At 37.8% G+C, this 18,127-nt stretch overlaps 1 protein-coding gene across 1 annotated transcript in view; it reads left to right on the forward strand.

Annotated features, from left to right (window-relative positions):
- Positions 1-18,127, forward strand: part of LOC145664733 (multiple inositol polyphosphate phosphatase 1-like) — a 94,171-nt gene that overhangs the window by 38,603 nt on the left and 37,441 nt on the right. The window lies entirely within an intron of this gene.

Consider the following 18,127-nt stretch of genomic DNA (forward strand, 5'->3'; position numbering starts at 1 on the left):
TCATCAAATGGTGTAACTCTTTGTTTGGCCATATCTATTTTCACAACGTGCATTTCGCCTTGTTTTGTAAGGTTAATTAGATTTTTGTTATTTCTTAGTAACATGTAATTCGAACTTCTAATACCTATATGCCCTAGCAGAACATTTGGTAAGCCTTAGGTTGGCTAATGGTCGGGCAAACGTAGTTATAAGCCTTACGTTGGCTAATGGTCGGTCGAACGTAGTTACAAGCTTTGCGTTGAATAATAGTCGGCCCAATGTAGTTATAAGCCTTACGTTGACTAATGGTCGGCCTAACGTAGTTACAAGTGTATGTTGGTCAACCTACAACTTGCCGTCGTTGATCCAACAGTTTCCATTACGTAATCCCAATCGGAATTTCACTTCGTTCATAGTGACTACATTTCGACAAATGCTCGGTACAGTGACCATTATAACCAAGTGCCAATGCTGACAGTTGGCTGACCCAATGGCTCCCAACCTTCCTTCGCTGACACTTTGCTGAACGCCCATGACACACTTGTTTTTTTTTTTTTTTTTTTTAATTTTTAGTATTACAATGTTTAATAATATAAATTGTAATAGTGTAAGGGTATGAGTTTCTATAATATGCTGAGTATAGTTGTGTGCTGTGTTGGTGACCAGAGGAGCCTATTTCTCGAAACTACTAGTCTTGAAAGTTGTAATATGTTTTTTACAAGTCGGTAAATGTTGTGAAATAGAAATGCAGGAATAATATTACAAGTCATTTCTAAATACTAATGCTGATAATTGTAATAATTTATCTTTTTTCTATGTAAAAAGAATGACAAGTATTAAACTGATATTACAAGACAAGTAGTTTTGAGAAATATTCTCCCGTGGAAGTGTTGACTGGTACAGTCTGTCTCAAAATCGATTTTAACAAATTATTTAATGCCTCATGGCTTTTAAATGCTAAAATTCCACGACATGCCTTATGTGAGATTGCGCGAAACGCAGTGTGTCGCGACAAACGAGAACCAGTGGGCCTACATACTGTTTTCTACTGTCGGTGCTACTAGAGTATATCTCGTCTATACTTGACTTCTTGTCCATACTAAGGAAACAGTTACACAACGCCTATCAAGTGTTTAAAATAAAATGGAGAATACTAATTGTGATGGCCTGCATAACGTAGTCGCTAACACTCTCGCGAACGGTCCCGGGTTCGATTCGCGGTGGAGACACGGTCGAGAAAAAAAAAATGTTACAATCGTCTTGAGTGAGGTTTTCATCATTCACACCAGACAAATGTTACGACAGAACCTAACTTAATAGTCTCAGACCGCTTCGTTCCTTTCCCATGTCTTTCGTCCTCCCCACTTCCCCACAAAACCCGCAGTATAATCGCCAAATCACGTCATTCCTCGTACGTGATGTCAGGCGCGCACCCAGAAGTTTTTATTGGGAGGGTTACAAGCTGTGAGGGGGTTCCAGTACTACAAGCCTCTTTGTCTATGTAGTATTGAACGGATATTATTCTACATACGAAAAGACGACAAGTAATTGTAAAATGCTTCCATCTATATTTTCAGAAAAACATTATAGATAAAATTTTCGCGCTACATCAATTATTTCCCTGTTAAACAACTATAGTTTTATTGAGTGTGGGGTCCGGACCTGGTGGAGCCCCCCCTCCCCGTGATGGGCTAACATGGTCGTAGACAGGCCGGTAGCCAGCCCAAAAATGTAGGAGTGGCCCGGCTGAAGTTGGGGGGGGGGATCCAACCATACTATAGTTTATCATCGTATTATAGTTCATTTGCAAGCCTGCCGTGAAAATTTTAGGGGGGAGCAGCGAAAATTTAGGGGGGCGGCTACCCTAGACCCTTCCTGGATACGGGCCTGGTCGTAGATGCCGAAAGTACGGAAATACAGAAAGTAGAGCCTTAATTGTTACGTCCAAGGCTCTAAACCTGTATAGATTATAAGTTAAAATCGTGTAATGCTCTAATTCTTTATTTATTTGTCCTAATAATAAATAGCAAATCACATATCGTCGCATGTGAACCAGAGGAACGTAACTCCAAAAATGCGGTTTTAGTTTTCTTCATGTTTGGACATGATTTTGAAAAGCCCCACTTGGTGTAAATGGAACGTAACGTCATCTGTTCTCCTTGTCGATCATCTTTTGTAATGTAGCTCAATTACCATCTTATTGAAAACTTATCTCTCTAAGAAAATAATATTTTCGTCCTTTCGCCTGTAAACCTACGCAAATGGAGTTACGTTCCTCTGGTTCTCAATCGACGATATGTTCACTACCATTATTATCCATTTCCAAATAATTAAATTGAAACAATTCAGTGTAAGTTGTAATTAAATTGTTAACAACATATTACTGTAGATATACACAAATATTAGTGCTTAAATCTAAAATGTTGTTACGACCAGTGACGATACCTACTTTAATTTCTTGGAGGAAGGGCGCAAACGGAGGGGCAGCTATTTCTTTGTGTGGTGAAAATAATTACTTTACCTACATGCCAGTGAGGGCAGACGATGCCACTGGGGAACACCTTTTCCTTTGCCTTCCTTTAGCATTGTCACTGGTTACAACCCATGTTCTATTTTCAAATTGTTTATTAAATTGAAACAAAACAGTTCTAAAATTGCAAGTAAACAGTTTAAGCAATAATAATTTTGTCAGCGGAGGGGAAGGGAGGCATAGTAACTCAATGATAGAGCGCTTACCTTTAGTGCATGGAGTCCCTGGTTCAATCCCCGGCCAAGTTAGCTTGTGGTGGACAACAGTGTGTCCGTGAGTTTTCTCGGGGTACTTCCGTTTCCTCCCACAATCCCATTCCTTCAATTCTTCCATCCGCTTGCCTTATTCACCCGTCTCCCTTAGCCTAAAGAGCATGATGGTGGGACATTAAACTGAATTATTTCATTTTTTGTCAGCAAATTGTGTGTACGCTAACGACATCTATTGACGTTAGGCATGCATGCAGCGCATGTAGCGACACTTATTAGCGTCACTGTTTAAGCCTACCATTAGGAATTAGTGTGACGCAGAATCTGAAGTATTTCTCTTTCAGAATTATGATGATTACTTTTTTTTTTTTTTTTTAATACTTATTCTGCATTTGTATACCACAGTTTTGCTAGATATGAGTTTGCAATTAAAGTTGAGTGCGGGAAAACGCTTGAGCCTGCCTCGTCTCTCTCTTTCTCTCTGTATATATATATATAATATACACAGGGTGTTAATAAACTATACCGACAAACTGTAGGAGGTGCTTCCTCACATAAAAATAAGAGAAGTTCATATGGACCTGTGGGGGAAAGTGCATAGTTTCAGAGCTAGGGCTGTCCAGAATCGCGAAAAAGCTAAATTTCAAGAGGCCCTATTTCGAATTCTAGAGACTGTGGATGATGGTCATTATCAGCGTAAAGGAAGTCACGCATACGCAATCCAAAAATGCATATTTCATTAATGTTCAATGGATGTACAGAGAATTCCATGCAGGGTGAAATTCCCAGACATGCAATCAACCGAATTTTGAGATGTGCTCTGACTTTATGATAACAGTGAACATGGAATCTTTTGGCGCGATGTCGGAAGTGTGAAGGATCGTCAGCAGCACGGTCTCTCGTACGGTAATCGGAAAATCGCATGCTTCAATGTTTTCTTTCACGCTTATAAATGAAGAAAACGTGAAATATACCGTGACGAAATACATCGCATTACACGTTATTCCGAACACAAAAATCATGGAGCTGCCGGTTCCTAACACTTCCGACTTCGCTGTACATAAAGTAATTGTTTGCAGTCACTGTGTGTAATCAGAATCGAAGAGAGTTCCTAATTTTATTCATTAAATATTTCCTCTCACAGGCTATTACATCCATTTATTAGATTTATATATTACACTTATTTCAGAAAACTATAAAATAATGAAAAAAAAAAAAAAAACGCCTGAGGTGCCCCAGCACCCAACTATATTTTAACGTGTGTGGTTTTGCCTATGTCTTCCCGGGTTAATGAATTATCCTTTCCAGACGTTTCGTCCAAAGAGCCGGCTGTCACTAGTTGAATTTCGCAAACTGGAATTTCTTTTCTTAGCTTATAACTCTTTATCAACCTGTTAATCAAACTTGGTCAATAGACGAACGACATTCACATGAGTCACAAACAGCACTGATCACAAACGTGTCGGGATCAAATGAAATCTTTCACTTTTACGTCCCACGGTTATACCCTGCAGGATGAAGGAGACAAATATGAAAATGAATGAATAAATAAGAAATTATTGGTAGAAATCGGTCGTCCTGGGAGGAATCAGAGTGGAATAGAATGTGGGAGGAAACGGGAGAACTCTGATAGAACTGACTCATATCTATAACTGTCTTTTTGTAAGAATATAATTTGATAATGATTTTGCAGGGTACTTTTAATGCTGATACTGTGTGTATAATCGGGAAATGTATATTTGTGGTAAATTTCATAGGAAAAGAATTATAAATACGAAAATTACAATGAGTAAAACAAAATGTTGCTAGATGGACAAGAAAGTTTATTTCCGTTTTATTGTTCTTATTTAGTGCTCTTTTGACATGAAATTTTCCACATACATGTGTTTGCCGATTATACACTTACTAACATTATAAGAAACACCGGGCGAATTCGTTATCAAATTATATTCCTACAACAACATATTTGTAGACATACGACAATAATTTTGGATATGAGTGTACATGGGTAGATTATGTTCAACTTAGAAGTTTCCGCATGTGGATATGTGATGATAAGAAAGTAAGTTTCCATGATAAGCTTAGTACAAGAATTTCGATTTTGATGCAATATGGTATACAGTTTTTCAATGTTTCCCGATCATCCGCATTGCGTGGAGTTCAAATCTGTCAATCAAACGAGGTCCATCGTAAAATAAGCTTCTGAGATAAATTTCGTACAAATTATCCAATTTTTGTAAACACAGCCTGTATTACGTTTGACTCGCAAGAGTAGGATCTACGTCTGTTTTTTCCTTAACATCGAGGCTTATGAAACATAGACCAACAGTTTAAGGTGCAATGGGAACCACCAGAATGCTTTCAATCTTTTAAATACTCTTCTACAGGAGTCGAAACGTGGTACAATTTGAACCAAAGACCAGCAGGAATGTTACAAGAGTAAGTTTTGACCTTGTTTCTTGGGATTTGTAAGAGAGTGAAGTGACTTCATCTGAAAAAATAAAAAAGTTATCCGATTTTCATAAAAGCTTGTAGTTTCTTTGACTTCTACTGATAGCTTGTTTTACTTAAGTAAAGGACTATGTCCAGATCTGGGTCTCACTTCTCAAACAGATGACCCAGAAGCAGCCGATATCATGCTGTATCTACATCATCATTGCAGAATTTTATAGATAGAGCATATTCACGTAGTTGATTATTTCGATGTGGCAATATATCTTAATCGAGATACCATACTTGAAGATGTCATGTTTATTCGTCTTTCCATTGAAAAATAATAAAATGTTTTTGAACATAGGTTACACAAGTAAACTTAACAAAACACTGTTTGGGGTAAGTGGCATCGCTCATATTCTACTATGTGGCATTTCTTCGTGAGTTTTAGAGGCTCGCTCGGTTAGACTTTGACATCCATTATAAGGAAAACATGTGGCTTTAATTTTCTGGTATTTCTCATACTCTGATAGCACTTGCAGTTATTTTGCAGTGTAGTGCTTTGCCGACACCGACACACACACTCGCAAACACACACACACTCACGCAACAAGGGAGAAAGAAAATGATAGGTTTAGTGACAAGAAAGAGAGAAAGAGGGAGAGAATCATGCTGATTAGAATTGCGTTAACAGATTCCAGAGACAAAGTTACTTGATCCCGCGATTACACTGAGCCTGTTGAGCCACGAGTCATGAAGTTTGATTCGTTCCGTCACTTTCTTTGTAATTCTCAGAGCTTATTGGGATTGAGTCTGTGCAGGATAAAGACATTTACTCCCAACTTTTCAAGAAAGGGCTGTAGGGAAGCAAACTGGACCCCACCTGATTTTTATATTTTGTAAACTAGACCACGAGCAACATTAGTCTGAAGGAATTTTGACATTCCAACCAAGGGCGCCGATTTCTCTGTAAATTGGGGGGGGGGACTCAGACGCAAAAGGTATATATATGAGGATCTTAAGACAAATTGCATTCAAATTATGCCAAATATTGTATATTTATAAATACACTAGGTGGCCCACATGAGCTTTGGGGGGGGGGGGGGGAAGGGCTCCCAGGATCGGCGCTCTTGATTCCAACTACCCGAACTCGAGATATTAGCACTTATAGTTTTATATAGTATGTATAAAGGTAACGAAGAAAGTTCTGTCGCTTTCTGACCCACCACCTTAGAACACCGATATGTCACCTAAGACGTATCTGGAAGATCAAAAATAATACCCATTAGCATCAACGACCTCTGCCAACGTTCGGATGGCCATGAAATCCTTCGCGGTAGAACTTGGTGGGCCGCGAAGCGAAGAAGGTATCAAGTATATTTCGCACCTTTACTAGGAATTTGAATTGGAGTCCTCAGATAATTGTCCAAGGAATGGAACAGGTGGTAATCGGACGGTGCAAAGCCCGGGGAGTATGGCGGATGCAATAGTTTTCCATCCAAGGCATAGGATGGTGTCCCGGGTCGTTCTAACCACGTGGGGCTTAGCGTTGTCATGTATCAGGAAAACCTCTTAGCGATTCAGAAGTGCTGGCTCCAGAGTTTTGAGTTTTCCTTGAACACGGCTCAATTGCCGACAGTACACAGTTGCATTGATGCTCTGACCAACTGGTAGCAGTTCCCGATGTATGATACCGCAAGCAGTCCACCAAACACACAGGAGGACCTTCTTTAGGTGTACTGCTGGTTTCGGCTGTTTCGGAACCGGTTCCGTTCATGGGATGTTAACCAATGATGACGGCGCCATGGAGCTTCGTACAGGACCCACTTAACATCACACATATCAACTTCCTGTCCAGAAATGGTTCCCTCATAAGATGAGACAGCAAAGTAACACAGGTGTCTGCTCGCGTTTCCTTCTGGCCCGGAGTCAAATCATGAGAGACCCATCGACTCAACTCGTAGTGCTTCCGATGTTGATGGAGGTGCTGCCGAATGGTTTTTCCACTCACACTGAATTGTAGTTCCAGTTCCTCACATGTCTGGCCACTGTTCACCTCAATTGCTACCTGAAGATCTTCATTTTTGTACACGTGTTGGTCTTCCGGCATGTGGTGCGTCTTCGAGTGTTTCATCACCGTCCTTAAACTTGTTAAACCACCGCTGCACTGTCCGCGTAATCACGACACCCTCACGAAAGGCCTGGCATATCTTGCGCCAGGCTGCAGTGGAGTTTGACCCCAGTTTGAATTCGTACAGCACGCCGTTATGACACTCTGTGGAGGTTCCATATTCACTCTGTCCTTACGCATATTCGCGGTGTACTGAACTGCCACAACCAGGTAGTATATCGGATATACCCACACCAACAACTGACCTTTTTGCCTTATCTCCATTCGCCTTCAACTCACGGTGTGAGGTCCAATTGAATACAGACTCCCATAAAAAGGACAGAACTTTCTTGGTTACCATTATATATCTCACAGGACATAATGTGTTTCTTATAGAGAATATTGTGTTTTTTCATATAGATACATAGGGTCTATATTAAACTTTAAGGTTTGATATATCGAATTCCGGAAGTCGGAATGTCAAAATTCCTTCATATTCGTGTTCCTCGTGATCTAGTGTACAAAATATATAAACATCAGGTGGGGTCCAGTTTTCTTCCGTGCAGCCCAAGAAAAGTATTATAATGTAATTTCCATTACAGAAATAAAACATGGCGAGCATTTGCTGGGGTTAAAAATTACTCATTTATAAGATGTTGGAATGTAAGGATAAGATGATAAAATCCTCATAACTTAAATCATTCACTCGGTTCTACTGTGCAACGTTCCTCTACTTCTTATTATTGCAGAGTAATTTATGTATAAACTAGTAACTGTTCATTTCTTAGGAAGAAAATTCTGGTTAGAAACTTATTTGAGTGAAGCAACAAGCAGCACTGTTACTGCAAATATTTATCTTCACTTAATCTAAATTGTTTTGTACAGTACTTTATTTACTAACATAATGAAAGTACATTTTGAGCGCGAAAGGAAAAAGTACAATCCATCTTTTCAAGAAACTTGTTCCATGTGATCGATGCGTCTGCACAATTTGTCAGTTCCAGCGTCTGAAGTCGTGACATCGATCAATTTCTGTCTGAATTCCTCTTTCTTCCTTGCTTAGAGGTGTCAATGGAAAGTGTGACGGCTACATTTTTAAAAAAAAAATCAACATAACGCTGTCTCTTAGCAACAATGTGTAACAAACATGGCCTTACCAGATCAAGAGTATTCGTATTGTATGTACAGGAAACTAAAGATGCGTTGTAGGAACATACAAACTTACTAAGTTCTAAGTTGAATAAAATTTACCATACGTCAGCATTTATGCGGATATTTGACCAAAAATTTCTGTCCCACACATTTCCTAAATTCTCTTACTTTTCCGCATTTTCTAAGTTCAAATCTATTGTCTTTTAATGTGTGCATCGTATTGGTAACAGTGCTCAATGAAGAATGTAAAGGTTTGGTACCTTGGCATGATAATTGCTCTCGTAGCGTCGTCTTTTTCCGTCCATTCCGTATCTATGCTTCCGATTCTTTTTGCCCAGCTTTCCTATGTCTTGTATCCGTATTGTCATATTTACGTGGTCAGACCGTGATTGTACTTATTTACTCGATCAAATTTAGTCGTAACGTGATTGTACTTATTTACATTGTCAAATCTACTCGTTCCGTGATTGTATTTATTTACATGGTCAAAACTATGATTGTACTTACTTACATGGCCAAATCTAGTCGTAATGCGATTAGCAAATTCATTATTTTTCCTGTAATATTTGCATCCAACATCAGAATTTAAAGAACGTCTTGAAAGCGTAAAAATTACAGAAAGCCTCAAAGGAAGGGTTTATTTTTTGCTAAAAGGAAAGGTGTGGTGCAAAGTCGATTTCACCGTCATTGCTGATGAACTTCCCTATTGTAGAACCCTGAAGAAGCCGCCGCTTATAGACCTATATACACAATATATCATACGCAATCGATGAAATTAATCTCATCTTAATGAAACTTGGAGTGGTAATAGATTTTGACGACTAGTGTGCATAAGAAATATACAGGCCCTAGGTTTCCAAGTTATGAGCCATGAAAGTTGGGGTCTGAAAAAGAAATGCCTAAGGTACGAATTTCAAAGTAACTATATTAAATTTGTATTTTTCTAAAAATCGGCCCGGTACAAATTCCCTTACCCTGCAGAACATTTGGTTTTGGATTTGAGTTTAACGTCTCTTTCGGCAGCGAGGCTATGTGAGACGAGGACCTACACCATTAACGTGGGATCCAAATCAGAACCTCTGCTGGGAGCTGAACCTTGGGTCTCGTGTGTTACAAAAATATTTTCACAGTTAAAAATCAAAACTCGACTCAGGTATATTATGATAGCCAGCCACACACTTCCTGTTAGTCCTCGAGCTAAGAAAAAGGAACAAATTCTACAGTGTTAATTTTTATTTGCGGTTAAAATACATTCCAATCTCACGCGAAACAATAGTTGAGTCAATTTAATAAACACACTATTAGTCATTACGCTCATACTTCTGCTGCAGAACAAATTAGTAACAAGTAACGTGAATACTACATTCATGTAGTGGCCTTAGTGGCCTCGCGTAGCGTAGTCGTTAAAGCACTCACCTTTGGTATGAGTGGTCCAGGATTCTATTCCCGGTGGGGACATTCGGTTGAAAGAGTGTAAAAGCTTTTTTTTTTTTTAGACCAGCCATCCTGAGTGAGATTTTCCTGGGCTTTCCTTATTCACACCAGGCAAATGCCGAGATAGTACCGAATATAATGATCACAGACCGCTTCCTTCCCAATTCCCAAGTGTGATTGCTACAGCCCGGATTTATATGTAAAATGCATGTTTATAGTGACATACAGAAACGTATGTCAAAAATATTTTTCTTTCCGACGGACTAGTAAGGATTCGTTTGAGACGTATATGATAGCGCATATAAGTGCATATTTTGAGTGAATTTCGATGTGCATGCATATTTCGTAAACTTTGCAGGATACTGCATATTTCCGAATTTTATTGCTGCATACTAGCATATTTCAGAGTATATAAAAAGAAAGTAGGTTATATTTAAAGTGAACTGAATCACTTTGTAAGCGCAGATGTAGATAAAATGTATTGAATAATAAATAGTGTTGACTCCTAAATTAGTTCACCTCACTTGTCTTGCACGCGGTTTTCATCGTGTAGCAGAAACAATCAGATGCCAATATCCGGCAGTAGACGCGCTTGTACCAAATGAAGAAAGTATTTGTGAAATCTTCGTCGCGCATACGTATCTTTCGCGAAGTTGCGAAAAATGTTCCGCTCCCAGTTTTAACCTGATGCGGCTCGTAGCTAGAAGCTGTGTCATATTATGCAAATAACTTAAATCAAGTGAAGACAGTTGTAGACTCACTAAAGCCCAATGATGCAGATGCAGCCGCTATTTGTAACAAAAATGTTTCTCTACAAGTGGCAACACAACCACTTTACGAGAATATCTGAAATTATCAGACAGTTAGAATTCCGTAACAATGCTTTGCAGCATTCATTCTCCGTTTTGGGCGAATTATCGCAGACTTTGTTCAGTGAAACTCTCAGTGTTGCGAAAATAGCGTCGGATAGACTTTGCCAAATATTAGGAAATACAATCTCTGACATTGCAAATGTATTTAATCTTGAAAACAAAGAAATTGGAATAGGACATAATATGCGAAGACATTTTGTGTTTTTCACATGCAGCAGTGACTTCTGCTCATAGAAAGGAACTTTTCGATCTACAAAACGTTTCTCACTGATAAACGCAGAGGGTTTACAGAGGAAAACGTAAGAAAGGTGTTCACAGTTCATTGCATCAGAGGTCATTAAGGTAAGATATTTTTGTACGAAATTGAAATTTTATTTTCGTAGTGTATATTTCAGTGCATATGTTAAATTTTTAGTGTATATTTCAGCGATATGTTCAATTTTTAATGCATATTTTAGTGTATATTTGCAAGCATATTTCGGGGTTGGTTTGTGCATGGAAATCCGAGCTCTAGTAATTGCCGAGGGACGCATCCCTCATACATGACGGGCTAACATGGCTATAGATGTCAAACGTCCAAAAATCTAATTCCCATCCGTAAACTACATTCATGTAATAACTTTGTGCTAATGTTCAGGAAAAAACGGCTATCTTCGCAAAGCTCAACCGCACGAATACATATTCAAAAGTGGACTAAATACTTTATCCAAAATGTCATCGTTAGCATAAGTGGAAACTATAATCATATATCATATCCGTAATATAAAGACAGTGTTTTTTGTGGTGTGACCCTTCTGTTGATTCTTTTATATATATATGATATACAAGTATAACACAACTCACTTGGTGTTATATTGTTGACGGTATTCCTAACATATTAGGTAATTTAGACTACGTATAACGTAAATTGTATGTCAGTACAGAGGTTATTGCAGAATATCTCCTTTATCCCAGTTCGAACATTGGCATACCGGAATTTCTGCTTCTCGTTAAAAAAAAGAAATAAAAATAAAAATAAAAAATAAATAAAACTGTTAGTATCCTTGTTGTTACTTAGGAAGCCGTTCATCCAAGGTATTGAGAGGCTGAATTGCAAAGTATTTGAGAAACTGTGTCAATACATGACTAGCACAAATCTCCTGTGAGTATTTTCTCTATTTTCTCTAACGCAAGTAACAAATCACTGCTCTTTTGGCGGTTTCGTTTATCGTGCGCCTTTGAAAGCGAGCCCCCAGTCAGTGATGTGACTAGGAAGGGAGGTAAACGGGGCAGATTGGGAGGGCGCAAAGTTGGGCAAATATTTGGGGGAGCGTTTTGGTTTGGTTGGTCAGGGGGGCGCTAAGGGGAGTTCTTGCCCTGGGCGATAACTAGTGCAGTTGCGTCGCTGACCTGTCCTCTTCCTTGAATACATACTGGCTGCTTTCAATTATAGATGAATAAATCGTCTCTCTCTCAGCCTATCTCCTCTACAGCGAATTGGCTTCTCACACTGCAGGCAATATGCGGCCAACCGTAATCCCATACGTTCTAGAGCAGTGGTTCTCAAACTTCCCGATAACACGGACCCCCAGTTCATTCGGAAAGTCATCTGCGGACCCCCTTGGAATACTATTTGAAATTTCATATGGTATTAAAAAATATATACTAATCACAATTACCATTGACAAGAAAAAGGTCAAGAAAAATAATGCAATAAGTAAATTATTCTGAAGATACATTTGTTTCCTAATGAACGAAATTTCAATTGAAAATACAGTACCTTTCAAGACTGAAAATCAATGTCTTTTTTAAAAAAGGAAATCCACTTGAAAAACAATGTTCTCAAATGTGGGGTCACTAATGTGAGGAATGAAATTCTTTGTGTTTTCATAATTGCATTGAAATCTGGAATATGTTTGGTCACAACAAATCTAGGTCCGATTCCACATTAAAACGATTTCGCTTTAAGGTTTTAATACTGCAAAGAGCAGAAAAGGTCTGCTCACATACAGTAAGTAAGTGGTAGGGAAAGGCATCAAATGTTGACATGCCTTCTTAGGCAACTCTTCATACTCACAACGCACACGCAACAAAAAGCTACATAGTTCACTTTCTTTGAAAACTTTTTTCTATGAAGTATCGTAGGATAGTTCCAATAGCTGTTCTTGTTCTGTGTTATATAGATTCATACCTTGTATGTCATGGATTTCTACATTAGTGAAAGGATTTTTTTTTTCAACCATTACCAGATTGTGGGACAGAGAAATATGATCGAAAACTTGTAGCGAATGGTCTCAAGTGTCCTACAAGTGTTTTATGCATTTCAGCACAGAGTTTTCACCTTAAGAATCAATGAAATCCTCGATGAATAGTTGTTTTGTACTTGTACTGCGTACTTAAAAGTACTTCTTGTATAACAGCTGTGAGTTCCATTTTATTACAACACATTTCAATTTTTAGGCGTCGCGGACCCTGTGTCCAGGTCCCGCGGACCCCCAGGGGTCCGCGTGCCCCACTTTGAGAACCACTGTTCTAGGGTACACGGTGGCAGGAAACACGGGGCGATTGACCTACCAATAATGACAGAATATTACCTATGATGATTTAACAAAATGAGTAGAGCTCTCACTTTTGGTGCGCGTAGTTGTTGATACAAAGTTAGCGTAATAGGATATAAAACAGGGCAGTGCTTGGGATTCTATTGTAATAGTAGTTCAACTTCGTAACCTTGGTATGATATAAGACCATAAATTAAATTAACAAGTCACAAACTATAGGTTTAACCCTGTGGCGGCGATTGGACTTTAAAAGTAGGGGGCAAGACATGATCTGAATATTTGTGTATCAGTGTTAGTTTTCCTGGTTGTTTCTAACACTTTGTTTGACGAAAGGTTATATAACTAATAGGATACTATCTTTTTCACTTAAAATATAATATATCATATTTCGTATTTTATTAAGTAAATTGACAAAGCAACGCAAGTAGGTACTAGCCCTTTGTACTCTTAAACAACGAAAGTGTAAGAATAGATTTGATTCCTTGCTCATGAACATCTTAAAAGTGTCTGGAAAATTATATGATCAGATTATTTAATAACAAATTTCCAAAACAAATAAATAGAAAGGATAATATTAATCATGGTAATGAATAATGAGATTTGTTTTGTAGAAGTTATATTGAAACTGGGGATTAATGAACAACTTGTATTTTTAATTTCTCACATAGCATTAAATGTATGTTATTACTCTTAAAAAATGAAATATAATAAATATTACAACATTTTAAAGAAATACACAATTGCAATATTAATTGCTTTGAATTGCAATTAAAACGCAATTCCTGTGGCTTTCTTAACTCAACGGGGAGACAAATAACCAATACTTGCTCACTCAACGGCAAATATTATATGGCATAATTTTTTCTATGAACCAGTAATGCATACAAAAACTTTACTACATTTCCAGATGAAACTATATACATTAAGTTGTCACTTCAAAAAAGTTAGGGAACCTACTCCCTCTTGCCCCCCCCAGTCGCCGCCCCAGGTTTAACCTATGAGTAGAGAAGGACTGTGGATCAAATAAGGCAACTCTATAGCATACTGTTCATAGATGTTTATGAATTCACGTGCAAGTAAGACTATCCAATTTTGTTCCCAGAACAATCAACAAGTATGATTCCATTCCTGTTGACTTCAAGTTTAACTATAGGTCGCTATTTTTCGTTTTTCCTTTCTTTCTTCAGTGATATATGAATTAAAGAATGTGCTGACAATGTGTGGGTGTAGTACGACGCTCACATGGTAATGAACGTACACACTTCTTATTTATTTAAACATTTATTCACAGCAGGCAAGCTTCATTTCATTCGCTTTTTCAAATGCTGCATGGGAATAAATCCCAGAAACGACAATGTTTGGGGCGAGGAGGGGTGGAGGAAAAGTCCCCTCCCCCTTTTTCTTCCACTTGACTCTCTTAAAAGATGAAACCAGTGATGCTGATTTCTGTATAACTCTGGGGAGAGACCGTTAAAGTATAGATGTTTTATAGCAGATATCATCTACAAGAAATCAATGAGAATTCAAATACTGGATCCTGATATCTAATTTTTTTTGGGGGGGAGGGGTTGGGGAGGAGGGCTTGGCCACTCAGGATCGTCGCTCGAGCAAAATACGCATTTTCAATGAAAATTTGATTAGAAAAGTTAGATTGTGTTGAAACTTGGTTCCGACGCCCATGGCATGAAAGTGACAATCAATATATTTAAATAATAATAATAATAATAATAATAATAATAATAATAATAATAATTCATTTATTTGTTTCGTTGACAATAAAATGATTTGTATGGAACTTGTGCGAAGACATTTGTATGTAACATCCCACAATTATGCACCGAGGCTAATGGAGACAATTCTGGCAATAATGAACGAAGTAGTGAAATGAAGGAAGTGGGAGCAAAGGGGGAGAATCAACACTACGTTAGTCCACCACAAAGACCACTTGTGCTGGACCGAACCAGAAGGCTCCACGCACCAGAGAAGAGATGAGCGCTGAGTCACCATGAACTCGTTTTTGCATTTCTTGTCTTTATTTACCGTACAATGCATACCGTAAGATTGCTTTTAAATCAACATTGGAACCTCTTCAGTCGAGTGCAAGAGATGAATAATATATTTATAGAGAATAATACGGTTAGAAGCATATTATTATAATATAATACGCATATGCATAATATTATTATGTGCATATAAACAATATGCTTATAACATGTTATTTGAAAATCAGGAAGTATTCGGAAGGTAAAAGAACAGTACTAGAGAAACAATAACTAAAAAGAGAAGAAGAAATTTGAATGTCAATTTTTAGTTGACATGGTAGAAGGTGTAGTAAAAGAGAGACTAGGGAGTATAAGAAAAAAATTGACGACACTGGTGCTTCAACTGATCGCTTCAAACTAAGGGAAGGATCTTACAAAAACTAGTACATTCGGTAAGTGTTATTCCCTTAGTTTGTAACAGCAGAAGTTTAATTTTTACTCATGTGATTTCCCTCAAGAGCCGCCACTGTCGATAATATGAAAGTGTACAGGCGCGGACCTTGAGAGAAATCACATAGATAAAAGAAATTTTATCGGTACAAGCTAAGAGAAGACAGCTTTCATAATGTACTAATTCTTGTATTGCGTTCTGCAGTTGTATGAAGCACTTCTTCCCCTTAGCTTGTAGCGAAATACAATTATTTTATTATTATTATTATTATTATTATTATTATTATTATTATTATTATTATTATTATTATTATTATTATTATTATTATTATTATTATTATTATTATTTTACCAAGATGGTTTTCATTGAAATAAATCTACAATCAGTTGTGTGTAAACTTGTTCATTTTCAGAAAGTCGTTAATGATTTTCAACGAACTTAGAGTTCGTTACTGAATTCTCTATGTCTACGTGTGTGTGAGAGTCTCTCTGTCTGTTATTTGCGAATTTTTCAATTTTGATCCCTCCATTCGATAGAGCATTAAAAACTATCTAAAAGTAGTGATGAAATTTTTCGCGTTACTCTTCCGTTCCCGAGATATTTGCGAAAAAAAAGTTCCGATTTCGGGAAATTTAAGGAGTCATATCTCGGGAACCGTAAGTCATAAAGAGATGATATTTTGCGATAAAAAAAAAAAAAAATGAGCCCTTCACTGTTTCCGTAAAACGACATATCGAAGAATGTTTTAACAGAACTCTTAAACTCTGGATGGGCAAGACCGTTTTTTTATAAAAACCGGAAACCGGTTTCTAGAAACACCGAAACCCGAAAAACCGACATTTCAGTTTTCTGCAAAACTGGTTCGGTTTTTCACCAAAACCGGTTTCGGTTTTCTTCAAAAACCGGTTCGTTTTTCACCAAAACCGGTTTCTGTTTTCTTCAAAACCGGTTTCGGTTTTCACCGAAACTGGTTTCAGTGAAAACCTTTGGAAAACAAAACTATTTGTCAAAACGGATTCGGTTTCCGGAGAACAACGAAACACTATTCTGATCAGAAATAGAACAAATTTTTGAAAAAACCGGAACCGGTTTTGAAGAAAACCGAAACTGGATCCGGTGAAAATCCGAACTGGTTTTGGAGAAAACCGAAACCGGTTTCGGTGAAAGACCAAACCGGTTTTCTAAAACCCGAAATCCAAAAAAACGGTTTTTGTGCCCAGCACTATCTTAAACAAAACATTTAGTACTCAAGGAAATTATAAATGGATAGATATATAACAAGATTGTTTAATGAGCATAATAAGAAAGTACATAGAACAATTGGTATAAACCCTGTAGAAATTGATGAGAAATGTTAGTTCTTTTTAAGTGCGTTCTGTTGGAGTATTCTCAACTTTTTTTTTTTTTTAAATGAAGATCGTATAAACAAACCTTAATTTCATATTCCTGCAGAATTCTACTCTCTATATCCATAATAATGGAATGGAACATACATACACTGACACACAAACACGTGCGGTACATTCTTCGTATTTTGCGTGATAACTTCCCGGAAATTCATTCATTCGAACATTTACCCCGTGCCGTGTTTAACGTGTCGTACGGTGCGTGGATTTCTAGCTTAAGGGGTAAACAAGCGAAAGTAAAAACAGCTTTACTTATGTATTTTGCTGACTTGCAGGATTTTCGATTGAGTAAGCAATTTCTATTTTCCAACCGTTCTTGCGTCTATCAATCTTTGTATTGATACCAATAGTATCCAATATTCGAGTCTCACTTGCGAGCACCACCCAAATTTCACCCAGGAATAGTTGATGAAGCTGATGAAACTGCTAAAACTAGTTAGATTCCGTGTTGAGAAATTTGGGGACCACAAATTAATGAAACATTGAGCTAGACTTGGTGGCATAGAGCCTACACAATTTTATCAAGGGGGCAGGTGTTCAAGCACCCAAGCTCATATTGCAGGAAGCACACGACTTTGAATACATATCCTAACTAGCAGCGTTCACCCCGCTTCGCTGCGGTCACCCCGGAACGCAATAAACTTTGTTACTTAGATAATTTTTACTTTTTCGCTTTCAAGTGATATGATAAAAACCATAGAAGATTGCAGTAAATGTTAACATTATATCGCCTGTCATTTATGTTAACCCGCCCCGCTTCGCTGCGGTCACCCCGGAAGTTTTCGCTTTCAAGTGATATGATAAAAACCATAGTAGATTGCAGTAAATGTTAACATTATATCGCCTGTCATTTATGTTAACCCGCCGAGTGACACGGTCATGCGGGTTGCATATAAATACGTTTATTTTTACCTATGATGAACTAACAAAGGATTTGTACGTTATGGACACTTGAATGGTCAATTATCTCAAGACACTGGTAATTAAAAATTAAAGTGATATGATAAAAACCATCTAGGGTCCAAATCCTAA

This window comes from Thermobia domestica, chromosome 11, assembly GCF_964235325.1.
Source record: "Thermobia domestica chromosome 11, izTheDome1.hap1.1, whole genome shotgun sequence".
Lineage (NCBI taxonomy): Eukaryota > Metazoa > Arthropoda > Insecta > Zygentoma > Lepismatidae > Thermobia > Thermobia domestica.